This window comes from Protopterus annectens, chromosome 5.part1 (assembly GCF_019279795.1).
Source record: "Protopterus annectens isolate FY-2018-M chromosome 5.part1, PAN1.0, whole genome shotgun sequence".
In the NCBI taxonomy this organism is placed as follows: Eukaryota; Metazoa; Chordata; order Ceratodontiformes; family Protopteridae; genus Protopterus; species Protopterus annectens.
The window spans coordinates 314,362,521-314,379,986 of record NC_056736.1 but is presented as its reverse complement, the minus strand read 5'-3'; positions in this window follow the sequence as shown (position 1 = coordinate 314,379,986).

Below are 17,466 nucleotides of genomic sequence, written 5' to 3'. Positions count from 1 at the left end.
CCTTACTTTCATCTCTCTTACTAACCCTCACAACTCTAACCTACATTACATCCTTACACACAAACACACCACTACCACACACCACCTAGCATACAACACATACCTTCACACCTGTTGTTACACACACAAGCTTTCCTATAGCCCCCTCTTTATTTAGTGACAACACAATACTATTTTTACATAACAAGTATGTTTCACTATTCTAGACCAGAAAAACATCAAGTAAGCTCCACATAGATATTCTACAAACTACCAGTCTTCAACTTTCATTAAAGAAATACCTTCCTACCTCAGGAGATATTCACCCAAATCCAGGGTCAAGCAACATTATACCCCCAAACAAACCCACTGCAGATCTACTCATCATCAATCTTAACTCTTGCAGTATATCAAACAAACTTCCTCACTTACACGTATTCATAACTCACTACTCCCCCGACATACTAACCATAACAGAGACCTGGCTAAAATCCAGCACACAGAATGAAGAAATTCTCTCTCCAGGATATAAGATCCTACTGCTAGATAGAACAGGAAAGAAGGGTAGGGTGTTGCAATTGTCTATAAAAATACAATTTTTCTCCAACCTCTACTAACTCCTCTACCTAAATTTAATACTGCTGAGATCGTAGGCTCTGTCCTACTGTTAAATAAGTAAAAGAGCATAGATATTCTCTCTGCGTATATCCCTCCAGGTAATAACGCTCCAATAATTGAGGAGATTTTACAATGGTCAAAAGATAATCTCCCACAGGAAACTATTTTATTAGGTGACCTAAACACTGACTGGCTAGCCTGTAACTCTAAAAACCCCACTAACTACATCAACCTATATGGATTTTCTCAACTCATTCAAGAACCAACTAGAGTAGACAAAAAAATCCCATAAGGAATCTATACTAGATTGGACATTAGTAAATTACCCTGAGTCTACCTGACGGACTTAGTGACCATCTCCCTACTTTCCTCCTATGAAAACATACTAACTTACCCAAACATACAGTCTATAGACAAGTCAGAAATTATCGCAATGTTAACTCTCTAGAACTCAACACTATATTAAAAAAATGTAACTGGGAACCACTACACAGCCTTGACCTAGACCAAGTAGTGGACTATTTTAATAGTACTCTTATTAACTTCCTTGATTCAGTTGCCCCACTAAGGAAAAATTAGAGCTAAGCAACACTGTGCTCCTTGGCTTACTAAATCCATTAGAGCCCTATTAGAAACCAGAGACAAGGCATGGAAAACCTGGAAGAAAGATAACACTAGTCTATTCAAACAAATCTATCAATACCTTAGAAATCAGGTCAAAAAACAAACAAAGCTTGATAAAGAGAACTACTTTCTAGATATACAAAATAAACACTCCAATAACCCCCAAAAGTTCTGGCATGCAATAAACTCCCTACTAAAACCTGGTAAAACTTCCACACCAGCTCCCCCTCCACCTCTACAAAAACAGATAGTGATATAGCCTCCCAATTTAATCACCACTTTACTGAATCCATTAAATTGCTATCAACTCAACTTTCCAAAAGTAGCTACTCATCCATACCAACAACTCTTAACAACTCACCTCCCTTTATATTCTCCTGTCCCAACCTCAACAATTAAAAAAAACTCTTAAAACTTAAACCCACTACTCTTGCAGCAGATGGTATACCTGATCATTTCCCAAAAATGGCTGCCGACTCTCTATCCTACTCAGTCTCAATATTAATCAACCGCTCCATACAGGAATCCCACATCCCTTAACTATGAAAAGTCTCTTACATTATTCCCCTTCATAAGGGTGGGAATTCATATGATTTCTCAATCACCCTCATAGCCATTCTGTCTCCTTTATCAAAGATACTTGAGAAATGCATACACTCTCAGGTCATGCATTTCCTAGACTCTAAAAATCTGTTCTTCTTTACACAACATGGTTTCCACCCACACCACAGCACAACTTCAGCCCTTCTCTCTTTCACAAACCTGGTTAACCAACATAGAAATAACAGCAGATTTGTATCTGCTATATTCCTGGACCTCTTCAAAACATATGTCATGGTTTCCCCACTCCATTCTAATAGATACTCTTACCTCTCTAACCTTTGCCTCTAACACTTTTGCATGGTTTAAAAACTATCAGACCGACAACAAGCTGTCCAGTGGTAAGTTGTTATATCATCTTTACTTCCAGCTACCACTGGTGTACCTCAAGGTTCCATACTCGGTCCACTCCTCTTTTCTGTCTTTACCAATAATCTACATGCCTCTACCCTACAGGCTTCGCTCATACAGTATGCAGACGATTCCACCCTGATCTGCTCCTTCCTAAATCTCACTACCCTACAGCATCTCGCCCAAGAATCTTCTACCTCAGTAGAAAGGTCGATCACAGATATTCAACTTATCTTAAATCCCAACAAAATGAAACAACTTCTATTTACCCCAAACAAATCAAAAACCACTCCACTCTCCTTCTCTATCTCCTCCAATAATGGAACTGTCATTTCACCCTCTCTCCACACTAAGCTGCTTGGTGTCAAAATAGATAACCTACACTTTGACATCGATATCTCTCAAACTATTAAAAAGGTACACAAAAAATGGGGTCCCTATACAGGCAAAAAGACTTTATATCAGATCAAGCTTAGGACACCCTAGCTCAAACCCACCTTCTTTCCACACTCATGTATGTAGCATCTATTCTCACCTATGTAAGAAAATCTGACCTGGAGAAACTTGAGTCATGTTATAACAAAATTACCAAGTTTGCAAAAAATTCCCTCTTTAGAACACACCATTGTATACCTCAAAGGCAACTTCAGTGGCTTGAATTCCCACAGTTATTAACCTACCACCAACTAGTCATAGCTTATAACAACCTAAAATATCCTGAAAAAACTCCAGCCCTTAGGGAATTACTGACTAACTACATCCCAATTTGACCACTTTGCTCTGCCAACAAATCACTCCTCTCTATCTCCACAGCTAACAACACAGCAGGTAAAGCTCTCTTTTCTCACAATATAGCAAAAAGTTGGAATAATATCCCTCCCTCGTGACTTCTGCACCTAATACCAAAACTCCCTTAAGGCTCATCTTATTAGCCCTTGGCTATGTCCATGTGTTACTTAATCCTAGTGTATGCTACCACCATCTCTCTCTTCTCTCCAATTATCAGACCCACAGTAAAAATGGAAGTAAAAAATGGTATCCCTTGACATTTGGAAATGTTGTGATCTCTGTCTGTATATTTTGATGACTAACTTAATGTTCACTTGTACATATTGCTGATATGATCTTTCTTTGCGTACTGTTCTATTATGCACAAAATACTGCTCAATAACAAAGTCTTTACTTTACATTATGTATTATTATCATTGTCTGTTGTATTAATTAAGTGGAGCTTTTCTCCCTGGACCTCCGCTGTAAATGGACCTCGTCCAGTCAGACCATCCCAGTTAACAAATGTAAAATAAAAAATAAATAAAAATAAATAAAATGTTGTTGTAGATCTTAGTGTGAATGATGAAAATGATGCTTAAGATGCTTTGCATTAACGCTTTGCAGATGACTGTAAGCTAGAAACAGTCATCGATCCCCAAATATCTTAGCAATTTTTTTGTCCCAAATAAATAAGTGGTGCCCAAATCATGGACTGAAATTAATGCTAAAAAATATTATTATAACCTTTGGGAAGTCGTCTACCCCAGGGAACTACTACATTGACGATACACCCTAAGGAGCTGACCCAGTTAGTTTAGGATATGGGAGCTTATGTAGACAATGATCTAACTTTTGATCAAGATATGTCCATTGTTGTAAGAAAGTCCTTCTATATTGCAGAGCTTATAAACAAAGGGATTGTGTTTAGATCTACCTATGTCTTTGTACCCCCTGTACTCAGTCCTCATTAAGGTCAGTTTTTGAATATGATACTCCCTGTGGCATGTATCTGTCTAGACACATGCAACACTGTAACACCCACAGAGATACCTTACTAAAAGGATACAAGGCCTAAACAAACATGTCTGATATGGACCGACTCAAAGCCCCCCTCACTATACTATGTATTCTACAGACTGCTAAGAGATGACCTCTGTCTCACATACAAGGCATCCTCCAACCCATTACTGATGGATTTACTGTACATCAGTAAGTCAAATGGCATCAGAAACACTTAGTTTAGGGATCTAAATCTCTTCTGCACCATAAAAGAAATGGTTTGGAAGGACAGGTATATATTTACAGAGGGTACCACCCACTGCTGTAGAACAGACTCCCCCTGCACATAAAACAAAGTTCATCCCTATCCATATTCAAGCACAACTTAGAGCTATGGATGAGAAACAGAAAATATATCCCAGGATTGCCCCTTGCACTACTAATGGACAGAGGCAGCTCTTAAATGCTTTATTCCATACATGGGCCCCCTCAAGTTATCTACTGTATTTTTATTAGGGTAATATATAATTATCAAGAATGTGATGGATAAAGCCAATTTATAACCAAATAGGATATATTATTTTGAGCACAAAAAGGGAAAATTGGATGGGCTTAAAATGGCCCACAAGGACAGCTAGCCTAGTACTTACATATGAACCTTTGAGATGAAGATGCAGTCACTTTAAATTCTGGTTTTCAAAGTTGTATTACAAATGCAAACTGAAGAAACAATAGAAGGGAATACAAAAGAAGTAATAGGAGATTGCTGAGATGGGTAATTCTATTTATACAATATTTTATGTAGCATATTAAGGTAAGATCAATGCTTTCTGATGCCAGAGCTGGCTATATTAATTTTGCTAGAGATGCAGATTTGTGGAACTTGAATAAGAGATTACCTGCTCATCTAGGCATTTTATAATAATGTTTTAATATTGATAGGTAGTATTTACAAACTAAAGAGACAATAAATTGGCCAAGTAATAATTTATGGAGGAGTATTGATGACACTATGGTATGTCTGACCATATAATTACATAGAGGTTTGCTGTCTAATGTGATTGAATTATTTGATTTGTTTTTGTGACATACAGATAAAGATATTTATACAAATATTAGATTGATAGGCCTGGTATAATAAACTAACATTCCTAGGTATTTACATAGGAATACATTCATTTGATCGAGCTAACATTGCTCGATCAGATATAACACCGAGTTTAATTATTGAATTTCTCAGTGGTGAACCATCGGAATGTCGTACAAAACACCGAATGTGACATTTTCAACCGTTCTACCACCTAAACAAGCTCTATCATGGGTCAAAAAGGGGGGAGATATTTTGTGATTCGCAACAATTGCGTTTGCATTTTTGAGTTTTGCTGCATGCTTTCAACCGTATTCCGGTCAACCTTCCACAGGCCAATCAAATGAATGTATACCATTTGCACACACACACACACACACACACACACACACACACACACACACATATATATAAATTTATATATATATATATATATATATATATATATATATATATATATAAATGTATATAAAACATTCCTAGGTATTTACATATATAGGTTTACTATCAAAATTTTGCCCTTCCCATCATCAAACCACTTTCACGAACTCCAAACTCTCACTACTGCAAAACTCAAACACTGATATTTCGAACTGCATAATCACGCTCCCTTTTTGACCCATGTTAGCACTTATTTTTAGGTGTGGAGTGGTCAGAAATTTTGCTGTTGGTTTTATTTCGGCAGTTTGACCTTTTGGCAGTATGGATTTCGTGAACATGGCTCAACTATGTGCACATACGACTATGTGCATTCAACATTATGATAGTAAACCATCCATATATGTATATTTAAGTGCTATAATCAGACCTTTGATTATCTGTTGTGATAATATTAAGTGGGTCTTCCCTGTCTGACAAATGTCATTGCTGGTAGTTGTTAAGTAAAATCTGACTCATCATGTGCTGAAGGCCTTTAGTATGCCGGGTCTGCCTATCAAAAACTGCTTCTGTAAGCTGTTGCAAATTCATATTCATTATTTCAGTAATACTATTTGTCCTCCTTAGCCTCTGCTACCTCTTTCTTCTTTTGCCTTTTGTCTTCTCTGTTATTCCTGTGTGTTGTCTTGTATGTGCTGTCTGTCTGCCACTGCTTCCTCACCTACCCAACTTACCTGCACCAGAGATACCTACATCCCTTCCCTAACATCCCCCCCCTCTGGAAAAAAAAGCACCTGTCCCCCCAAAATATTGTCTCATACATAGCTCTCCATTTCACACGTGTCTTCTTGACACCCTTGTTTTTGTCCAGTTGGCTATATAACATGATTGTGTTGTGGTCACCCTTCACTCTGGGGATGACATTCCAAATTCAGTTAATATTTTGCATATATGATCATGTTTTACTGTTGAAGAAATGGATAGGTGTGGTTCTTTCCTGCATCCCTCCTGCACGTTCCTGCCCTCCTTTCACTTTTTTCCCCCCTGCTTGCTCTCCATTTCACCACTTTCCTGTCTTCTCCATTTCTTTTCCTTTAAGCATAATTGTGCAATGATGTGCATCACACACCAATGCAGAGCAGCGATGAATGGCAGCAATATAAGTAAAGGTATTTAAAAGTATCATACACACTTGTAAATTATGATTGGCACTTGTTTTCAAACCTAGTAACATCTGCCTCCAACAATGCATTAACACATGCTGCTACAAAAACAGTTAAGTAGCAGATGTATTTTATACAATCAATAGTAACAGTTACAGTTTATATCACCACTGTCATATCTTCCCCTTTAATTTTGTGTGAAGCATCATTACATGATTTCCAGTAATGTTTTACAAAGTATTATTGCAAGAAACCCATTTTGATTTATAAAGCATTAGATGGTGTGTATTGTGCACCATTGCTAAGCAATGTTAATGCAACAGCAATTATATGTATTGGCTACAGCTGTATTCAGAACTAGTAGCATTTGGACCAAAAAGCAACATATCACTGCACCAAGTGAATTAATACCTGCAGCCAGAGAGTCAGTTAAGTAATAGGTGTATGTAACAGCAGTTAAGCCTGCCATTTGCTATTCAGTTTCTAAAATACACCTGTTAGTAAACTGAGTCTGTAGCACCATTTGATTAAGCATTGATGCATCCATTATTGGGCCAGAGTGTACTGGGTTCAAATGCAGGTGTATGTAACAGTTTCAAATACTTTTAAGTGTAAATCCAAATTCTAAAGTGTGAGAGTTGGTATGGAGTCTCTAAAATATACCTGCTAATTAACTGACTTTGTGGGAGCATGTGATTATGCAGTTAATGGAGTAATACATATGTTTTTGGGCTAGATGATACTGATTTCCAATACAGCTTTATATAACAGTTATAACTGCTTTTTGCCATAACTGTACATTAGTGCACAATGCACATCATTGTGCAATTATGCTTTAAAGAAAAGAAATGGGAAATATAGGAATGTGGTTTTATGGGGAGCAAGCAGTGGGGAAGAACAAAGTGAAAGGAGGGCAGGAATGTGCAGCAGAGATGTAAGAATGTACCCTAGCTATCCATTTCTTCAACATTAAAAATGTTCACATGTGCAGAATATTAGCTGAATTTGCAGTGTCAACCCCAGAGAGAGGGGTGATCACAACACAGTCATGTTGTATAGCCAACTGGACTAAATTAAGTGTGTCAAGATGACACATGGATGAAATGGAAAGCTATGTATAGGACAACATTTTTTGGGGGCAAGTATCCTTTTTTTTAAGAGAGTGCGTGAGAGAGATATAGATAGAGAGAGAGAGAGAGAGAGAAAGAGAGAGAGGAATGTTGATGAAGGGATATAGATATGTCTGGATCAGGTAGGTTGGGTAGATGGGGAAGCAACTGCAGATAGACAGACAAGACAAGACACAGGGATGGTGAAGGACATAAGAGTTGGGTGAACACCATGGTTGGGGCAAGGGGTGAGGACATTGCGAACCCATGGATGTAAAGCTGGGTGGCAGTGAGAACTGAATCATCACCTCCTGGAGTTTCATCACTCGCACCGCACTGCACTGATAGCTGCAGTGTCTGACATCTGCATCTCCTTGTGTTATTCAGTAAAATGATGGAGAGCAGTGTCTCCATCTGGCATAGGCATGCACCAACTGTGTTTCACCCAATCCTATGTACCAACCTTGGCAATGCATCAAGGGTGATACAATCATTACCTCTATCACTGCTCCTGGAGGGGAACCACTGGCTTATCCTGTGAGGCAGAACTACCTGAGGGGCAAGGTAGTGCAGGGGCAGCAGAGGGGGTGCTACCAGGCTGTGTTCCAAACATGTAGGCCTTGGTGCCGTTGCCAGTGGAGTGGGGGCAGGTGGATACTGCAGGACAGACCTGCCCTGTTTTGCTGTGGGAAAAACAAAAAAACTAAAAATTAAACCAAAAAAAAAAAAAAAAAGAGAGAAGATAAGGGTTAAGGTGAGAGAAAAACAAGGGACAGCATTGGCAATGTTTGACTGTATTCTGTTAACTTTACTTTTACAACTAACGACTTGTACCAAATAACTTTTTTACTGTTAAGACTACCCAGCTCATAACAGATGCACACTATACTACAGATTGCAGCAAGCAATCCTTGATGTGTGCATATATTGCACATGTGTGTGTTCCAGTTATGCTGATTACAGTTTTCAGCATGCCATTGTTGCCACTGCTTTAAAGGTCTGATGTTACATTGCAATATTAATAAAAACTTAACATTGTATATTTGGGAAGTGCAGTTTTTGAACTCATAACCTCTGACTACTCTCTAACACTGATCTGTTGTTTTGGCCTACAGGCTAATGCATGAACACTTTTCTGTTACAGTTGAAACATGCATACTCAGTTTGATGCAAATGCTTAATAAACCAAAAAAGATGTCTTTACTTTTAATGCTACAATAAGAGTACTGTTTGGATGCATACATACCACATGCTTCTCGCATCCATGCTAATCTATCTGCAAGTGTTCAAGCATTCAGTTCTCAGTCTGTGACAGATGCAGAAAAAAACAGAACAGAATACCATTATGAATATACCATTATATATATTAATATACCAGAATACCATTATGAATACCAGTCCTGACTATATCCATCTCTTAACTCTTACAAGTAGTCTTTGTAAGTGATACTTACACATCTGAGGGCTGCCCCCATTCCCACATTCCTTGATCCAACATTCAGTGGTATTGCTCACAAGTAATGAGGATGCTGGTAGCACTGGTCAAAGCCCGGGCAAGACTATTCCATGCCTTTGACTTGTAATCTGAGCCACAATAGCCTTTCTGCAATAGATTGGGAACATGTGCATTCACTAGGAGTCCAACAAGGACTTTGGACTCCTGGACACCCCATATTTAAGTACAGAATCTCAAAACTTCTCCACAAATGCCTGCCATGCCTACCACCAAACAAGACCAATATAGAATTATGTTTTCTCACCAGTTGCAGGTATCTCACTTACTGAGTATGCACATTTTGGTTTTACAACAGTTGAAAATGATGGCTATCACTTACCATCTCACACACACACTGTACTCAAGGGTGTGCACTGATGAGCAACTTGTTTGCACATTGGCCAATAATATTAATTGAATGCATCCAATTTATGTTTGTGGCTGTGAGAGTCCTGTCTGCTACCTTGATGATTCCTTTCTCCAGTTTGTGCACTGCTGTTCTACATGTAAACCAGATGAGCATAGCCAAAACTGTTTATGCTAATCAGGGCATCATGCAAACAGTGGTCCCCCCAAAAAACTGAGAAATAGTTGAAATGAGGAAAATTAGTCTATGACATACACAGTAGAAAATGTTAGTACACATGAGATATTTCTACATAGGTCTGGATTTCAACTCTCACTGCAATGCACCTTCAGAAAACAGGATGGGTGCCTTATGCATCTTTGTCAAACAATCAGCTTTACAACAAAGAAAGTAAGTAATTCCTCACACAACCACGTGCTACTAAATGTACACTGATATCAAGGCATAAACTGTTATTTGCACATTTATTATATTTAATATATTTGGATGTAGTGCACTTAGTGATCACATAACCTGTTAGGATTATTGCTTGCAAATATACAGCTCTGTCTTACCTTTCCATGTTTCTTGGTTATTCATCAGTTATCTGACCAGTACTGAGAGACATGCAGTGTGTAAGCCAGTCTATATCATTTACCTTAAAATGTGTGAGGATATTAACTGAGAATACTATGATATGCAGTTGGCATCAAATGAAGGTCAGGTTGGATGGCACAAACAAGCATAAACTGCTCTTTTTTTGGGGGGGAGCAAAGGTGATTTCCCTCCATGGCACATGCAAGGGTACACTCTTCTTTGGGGGGGGCAAGCTGAGTGGCTGTTATGGCACAAACTAGGAGATGTTGCTCTTGTTACTCTCCTTGTTTTGCATCCTGCCTCTTTGATCTTGTGAGGTATGTGAAGTCAGTAAATGTAATGTGTCTCATTACTTTCTAACGTCTTTCTGTAATGATTTCCCATTACAAAAGTATGGTGAAAAAATGAAAGCATGCAGTAATCATCAGTACTTTGGAGAGGTATGAATGTGTAAATCTCTGGAGGCTGAGACCTACTACTTGCAAATGGACACATAAAAATCAAAATAACTCTGCTGTCACATGTTATATTTCTGTACGAATCTCCCACCAATTTCTTGCTTACTGTACCAAGTAATGAAATACAAGGACATGCCATAATATTATTATACAATACAATACATGTTCAGGAGTTACCTTCTATATGCAGCAGTTGCCACAGTGTTAGTTTGGGTTGGCTTTGGTGCAAGCAATACACAGCCAATATATGTGGAGGTAAAGGCTCTGTCTCTGATATGAGGCTGGCAGAGGTCACAGAGTTTCAGTAGTATATACCTGTCCACCCTGTAGTACTCTACAATGTCCATGTTGTGTATGTTGTGAGAAGTTAAATGCGGCATGAAAGCTCTTCTCTTTCTCAGCCTTGGAACTATTGGCAGCAGCAGCATTGCCTGCAGCCTCTAGCACATACAAATGGATTAAAGCAACAGTAGTGCCAAACATTCTCTCTGTGTAGCCTTTCTGTGTCTGTACTCACCAACTTTTGAAATCCGTAGGAAAAACCAGCATGGGGTCTACATGGTTGCTTTGTAACTTGTTAAATAGCTCCAACAGAATAGTTGATTAGCATGCAATTTAGCTGCTTATGCTGTAATTGGCATATCTGAAACACAGGCTAAGACAGATGCAATCCATTAATAGTATACTCCATTATAAAAAGGCAAATGTGTAGCTAGCCAAATTGATGGTGGGAACACTTGCAATATGTCTGCAGGACTTCACAGAAGTATATCTTTTCACAAGATATCTTTACAGAGGAGTATTGAACTCCAGCAGGTATGCTTCCATTTTGTTACCTACATAATGAATATGCTGGAATATACTTATGAATAATGTGAAGCAAAGGCTTTTACTCTTTTATCGGTAAACATTAGTTAGAAGTGTACTGATGGCATGGCATTGTTTGTCAAGCCATTTCAGAAGTACGTATGACTGACAATACATGAAAATAGAATGCTGTGTGATAAAAATGTACAAATGTTTCAGGGACAGGTCCATTGAAAGCACTTTTAGCATTTCAATGATGTTTTATTAGCAAAATGATTCATTTGCCTGTTCTTTTATGGGTGGCAGGGAAAAGAAGAGTTACTGTTATGTCACAAACTAGAATGGACTGTTCTTTTGGGGGAGCACAGTTGAGTCACTGCTATGGCACAAACAAGGATATCTTGCTAATCTACTTGTTTTGCATCATTCCTGTTAGTATTTCACATATGTAAACTATTTTATGTTTTTCCAGTGGATAATACTGACTGGCTAACTTTACTGTTTTATCTTGAAACAGTCACTTTGTAGTTATGTGATACTTATATGTTGTATTATTCTGTTGTCTTTTAGGACACAAATGATGTCAGTGAGTTGGAGCCCACCGTTCAGCAATGTGAAAAACAACATCATTGTTGACAGTCTCTGCCAAAATGGGGCATTTCTGCTGTGAAGGGGTCGGTCGAATATGGCACATAAGCTACAGTTATGGCAGCTCATTGTTGAGAACATCAGCTCTGTGGGCAGCCACAATTGAACCTATGACAGGTGCACCACAGGACCACTGACATGATTACCACTGCACTAATGTGAACAGCTGCAGTTGCTCAAGAGAAAGGGTAACTGGGGAAGGGCGTACTGAAGAACCACTTCTTACCCCCAGTGAAGAGAAGAGCTCCTGGCAAATATCTTCCATCATGCGAGCACATAGCAGAGTGGACCACAGTATGTCCTTGGTTGGGCGCCACTTCTTCTGAGTCCCAAGAGAAGCTTCCAGGTAGGCTTTGTTATTTGACCAGTTGAATACTGGGGTATAGTAAAACATTTGACAAAAAATGTTACTTCTGTGTCATGTCTTTTTTTTGGGGGGATTGAAGATTGCTACAGTTATAAGCTTAGTTTGGAGTTGTTAGCCACATTCTTGTTGAAAGCAGAGTTAATGCAGATATAGAGGAGTACATGTATTACCCCCTGTCGTACTGTTAAATGTGATGATGTTGCCCTTACCTGTTGCTTAACTTCTTTCAGGAATGTCAGGAATCCAGAAATAAATGCTTCCTGGAGATGGTAAGCCAACTACATTTGTGTCAGTACTGCAGATCAATTTAAAGAAATATCATTATAATGTGTCATTTTATGCCTGTTATATGTATTGCTGTACTAGCTGTAATAGTGTCAGCACTGTTAGTTGTTTAGCATACAGTGCACAACAGTAATGATGGTATTACAGTATTCTTGTGTTTCTTCCTTTTTATCACAAGTAATCTTGACTGTGGGATTCTGGTCCCTGTGCCACCTAATATCAGTGACTTAGCAGACACTGATGATGATGATTTTGAAACTGAGGCACATTTAGAGGGTGCAGAGCTTGAATCTGACACAGAGGTTGACATCCAGCTACTTCCTTCATTTTCCACAGATGCAGTCTGTAGGCCTACACCTACCCAGTCCACTGAGCCAACAGATATTGGACAGGTGGAGGATGAGGACAATGATCAAGGAAGTATGCCTACTGTGGCTTCAGTGTCTGACTGTGGCTGTAGCCAAAGGGTCGGTGAAGTGCCATATAGGAGGGTTGATAGGGGTACTTGGAGGGGTCCTGATGTCCCACCTCCACCTGGTGCAGGTGTCTCTTCCTGTGTCACTCAATGTATGTTTAGGGCCATCATGGAGGCACATGCATGTTCAGAAAGGCACTCCAGATATATGCTCACAGTTGTAGATGTGGCACAGTCTGATATGCGTGACTGCCTCCATCATGTTGCCTATACAATGGATCAGATGAATGACATGTTGGAACAAGCAGTGTCTGTGATGGCATGTCTGCTGGGATGGGAGAAGCATCCTTGTGGGTGGCAGTAGGCCAGTCACAACATATGTTGCTAGCCAACATGGCCATGCCTGATCACGCTGCTATAATGGCAGTACTTCCACAGCTCCATTGGTGAGTGTGCTGTCCACATCCAGACATAACAAGCAATGGGGTCATAGTCCTTGACATTCCTGTGAAGGGAGCAAGTCCAGCAGACATCAGTCATGTTCAGGAAGCAGCACTGCATCTGAACTTGGTCTTGGACATGCCAGTGCAACTCCTGGCAGAAACAGTTCTCATGGTTGGGGGTGACAATGATGAACTGCCAACTCTACCATGCATGGCTCACATCTTTTGGACATACCAAGATGTAGACTCACACACCACTTTCACATAGAGGATCCCTACACACAACAGTTACATGGTTCAACCTGCCTGCTTCCCTTTCTTACTCACACACATACTCACCGACTTTTTGTGTCAGCCCAGGCCTCCTCCCCAGCCACACAACATCCTGTGCAAGTGATAACTGTGCCATATCCCTATTTTCTCTTTTTGGATTCAGGGACACAAAAACTTTGTCTGATGCAAGGATGCATAGCTACATTAGTGTTTAGTATATCGGCATTTGTGTTGTTCAACTGAAAATTGTACCTTTCACTTATATTTGCCTTGTCAAGTTAAAAAGTGGATAGCATCATAATTTCACTATTTCATAGTGTATTATCTTGTAAGGATTATGAAGTCAGAAACTGCAATGTGTCTCATTACTTAATAACATTTCTCTTTAATGATGTTCTAGTACAAATGCATGGTGCACATAAGTCGCACCATCACATTCAGATCTCAGGATTGTACAACAGAACTGTAATCAACTCTTATCAGAATGGTAATACAATATAAGGCTCTCTTTTGCATGTACCTCACTAGACACATGCAGCAGCTGGGCAGGCCACACAGCTTTCTCATCAAGATAACACAGGGCCTAAAAACCATGCCATGATGTATGGTGATATATTAAAAGACATATCACTGTAATCAGTCTGGTATCAGATGATGTGACATCTGCCTCCATGCCAGTGTCTGATCATGCCCTGGTGGGATGATTGCATATGTGATAATCTGATATAGCTGTTATTATCAGCATTGTCTGTTGAGCATATGGTAATAACAGTATCCCACATGCTGGTGTAAAATGCTCTCACTAATGTCAAGTAACAGCTTACACACATACATTTACACCCACCCAGTTAACTCTAGTGAAAACAGACCCCCTTCCTATCTAAGCACACATACTACAGAACACAATACTTTATGCAAGTGTTATGGCACAAGTCTACCTTTTGAATGGCTGCAGGTCAACTTATAGTGGACGACATCAGCAGGCCATGTGGGAGACAAGAGGTTGTGAGGGCTGCATAAAATGGATGTGTAGGCTTGTGAAAGTATCAAAATACTGACAAGCCATGCCATTTGAGAAGTAACTGTAGGAGACCATGTCTACTCTACTGACTAGAGACACACACACATAAAGTTAGCTGTAGTGAGAACAGAACCCCTATCTATCAAAGAGCACAGACTATAAAACACAGTACTTTTCGCAGGCACCACATCACAAGTCTGACTTTTACATGACTGCAGGTTATCTTATAGTGGATGACATCAGCAGTGCATGTTGAGAGAAGAAGTTGGGAGGCCTGTCCAAAATGGATCTGTAGGCAGGTGCAAGTATCAAAATGCTGTTAATTTATGTGACTTGGGTGGTAACTGCTAGATACACACTTGCTCTTCTGACTAAACACAAACACACACACACACACACACACACACACACACACACACACACACACACACACACACACACTTGACTGCAGTGAGAACAGAACCCCTACCTATTGAAGTGCACAAACTATGAAATACAGTACTTTACACAAGTTCTATGGCACAAGTGTTACTTTTACATGGCTGTAGGTCAACGTATAGTGGATGACATCAGCAGTGCATGTTGGAGAGAAGAAGTTGGGAAGCCTGCCTTGAATGGATCTGTAGGCAGGTGCAAGTATCAAAATGCTGATAATTTATAGGATTGGGGTGATAACTGCATGATGCACACTTGCCCTTCTGGCTAGACACACATATACAGTTGACTACAGTAAGAAAAGAACTCCTACCTATTTAAGTACACAGTCTACAGAACTCAGTACTTTATGCAAGCACCACAATGCAAGTCTGATTTATACAAGACTGCAGGTGAACTTATAGTATATGACATCAGCAGGCCATGTGGAGGTCAGCAAGTTGGGAGGCCTGAATATGCACATAGATTCATAGGTTCATATGATGCCAGTAGCCTGACAACATTAAGGTGTGTAGGAGCCTAACTGTGTAAAAATAAGGGTGTTGAGCAGATGAAAAGAGTACTTTGTGGGGCTGATGAATGAAGGAATGAGAGGGAGAGAAGGTTGGATGATGTGGGGATAGTGAATCATGAATTGCAATGGAAGGAGGAAGTTATGATAGCTATGAAGAGGATAAAGAATGGGACGACTGTTGGTCCAGATGGCATACCTGTGGAAGCATGGAGGTGTTTAGGTGAAATGGCAGTGGAGTTTCTAACCAGATTGTTTAATAAAATCTTGGAAAGTGAGAGGATGCCTGAGGAATGGAGAAAAAGTGTTTTGGTACCAATTTTTAAGAATAAGAGTGATGTGCAGAGTTATAGTAACTACAGAAGGATTAAACTGATCAGTCACAACATGAAGTTATGGGAAAGAGTCGTGAAAGCTAGGTTAAGAAGGGACGTGATGATTAGTGATCAGTAGTATGGTTTCCTGCTGGAAAAAAGCACTACAGATGTGATGTTTGCTCTGAGAGTGTTGATGGAGAAGTACAGAGAAGGTCAGAAGGAGTTGCATTGTTTTTTGTAGACTTAGAGAAAGCATATGACAGGGTGCCTAGAGAGGAGTTGTGGAATTGTATGAGAAAGTCGGGTGTGTCAGAGAAATATGTAAGGGTGGTACAGGATATGTACGAGGGTAGTGTGGCAGCGGTGAAGTTTGCTGTGGGAGTGATGGATGCGTTTAAGATGGAGGTGGGATTACATCAAGGATCAGCTCTGAGCCCTTTCTTATTTGCAATGGTGATGGACAGGTTGACAGATGAGATCAGTTAGGAGTCCCCGTGGACTATGATGTTTGCAGATGACATTGTAATCTGTAGTGAGAATAGGGAACAGGTGGAGGAGACCCTGGAGAGATGGAGATATGCTCTAGAGAGAAGAGGAACGAAGGTCAGCAGGACTAAGAGAATATATGTGTGTGAATGAGAGGGAGGATAGAGGAATGGTGAGGATGCAAGGAGTAGAGGTGGAGAAGGTGGATGAGTTTAAATACTTGGAATCAATAGTTCAGAGTAATGGTGACTGTGAAAGAGAGGTGAAGAAGAGAGTACAGGCAGGATGGAGTGGGTGGAGAAGAGTGTCAGGAGTGATTTGTGACAGAATACCAGTAAGAGTGAAAGGGAACATCTACGGGAGGGTAGTGAGACCAGCTATGTTATATGGGTTGGAGACAGTGGCATTGACAAAAAGGCAGGAGTTAGAGCTGGATGTGGCAGAGTTAAAGATGTTAAGATTTGCACTGGGTGTGACGAGGGTGGACAGGATTAGGAATAAGTATATCAGAGGGTCAGCTAAGTTGGAAGGTTTGGAGACAAAGCCAGAGTGGCAAGATTGCATTGGATTGGACATGTGCTGAGGAGGGATGCTGAGTATATTGGGAAAAAGATGCTAAGGATGAATCTACCAAGTAACAGGAAAAGAGGAAGGCCTAAGATAAGATTTATGGATATGGTGAGAGAGGACATGCAGGTGGTTGGTGTGGTGTAACAGAGAAATGGAAACAGATGATCCATGTGGTGACCCCTAATGGGAACAGCCGAAAGAAGATGATGATTAAGCATAGATGGATGGCTGAGTTTAGCAGAGCAAGGTTATGAGCACTGCCAACTGGCCCTGTCCATGAGGGAGCATGCAGCATTATATATTGCACTTTGTA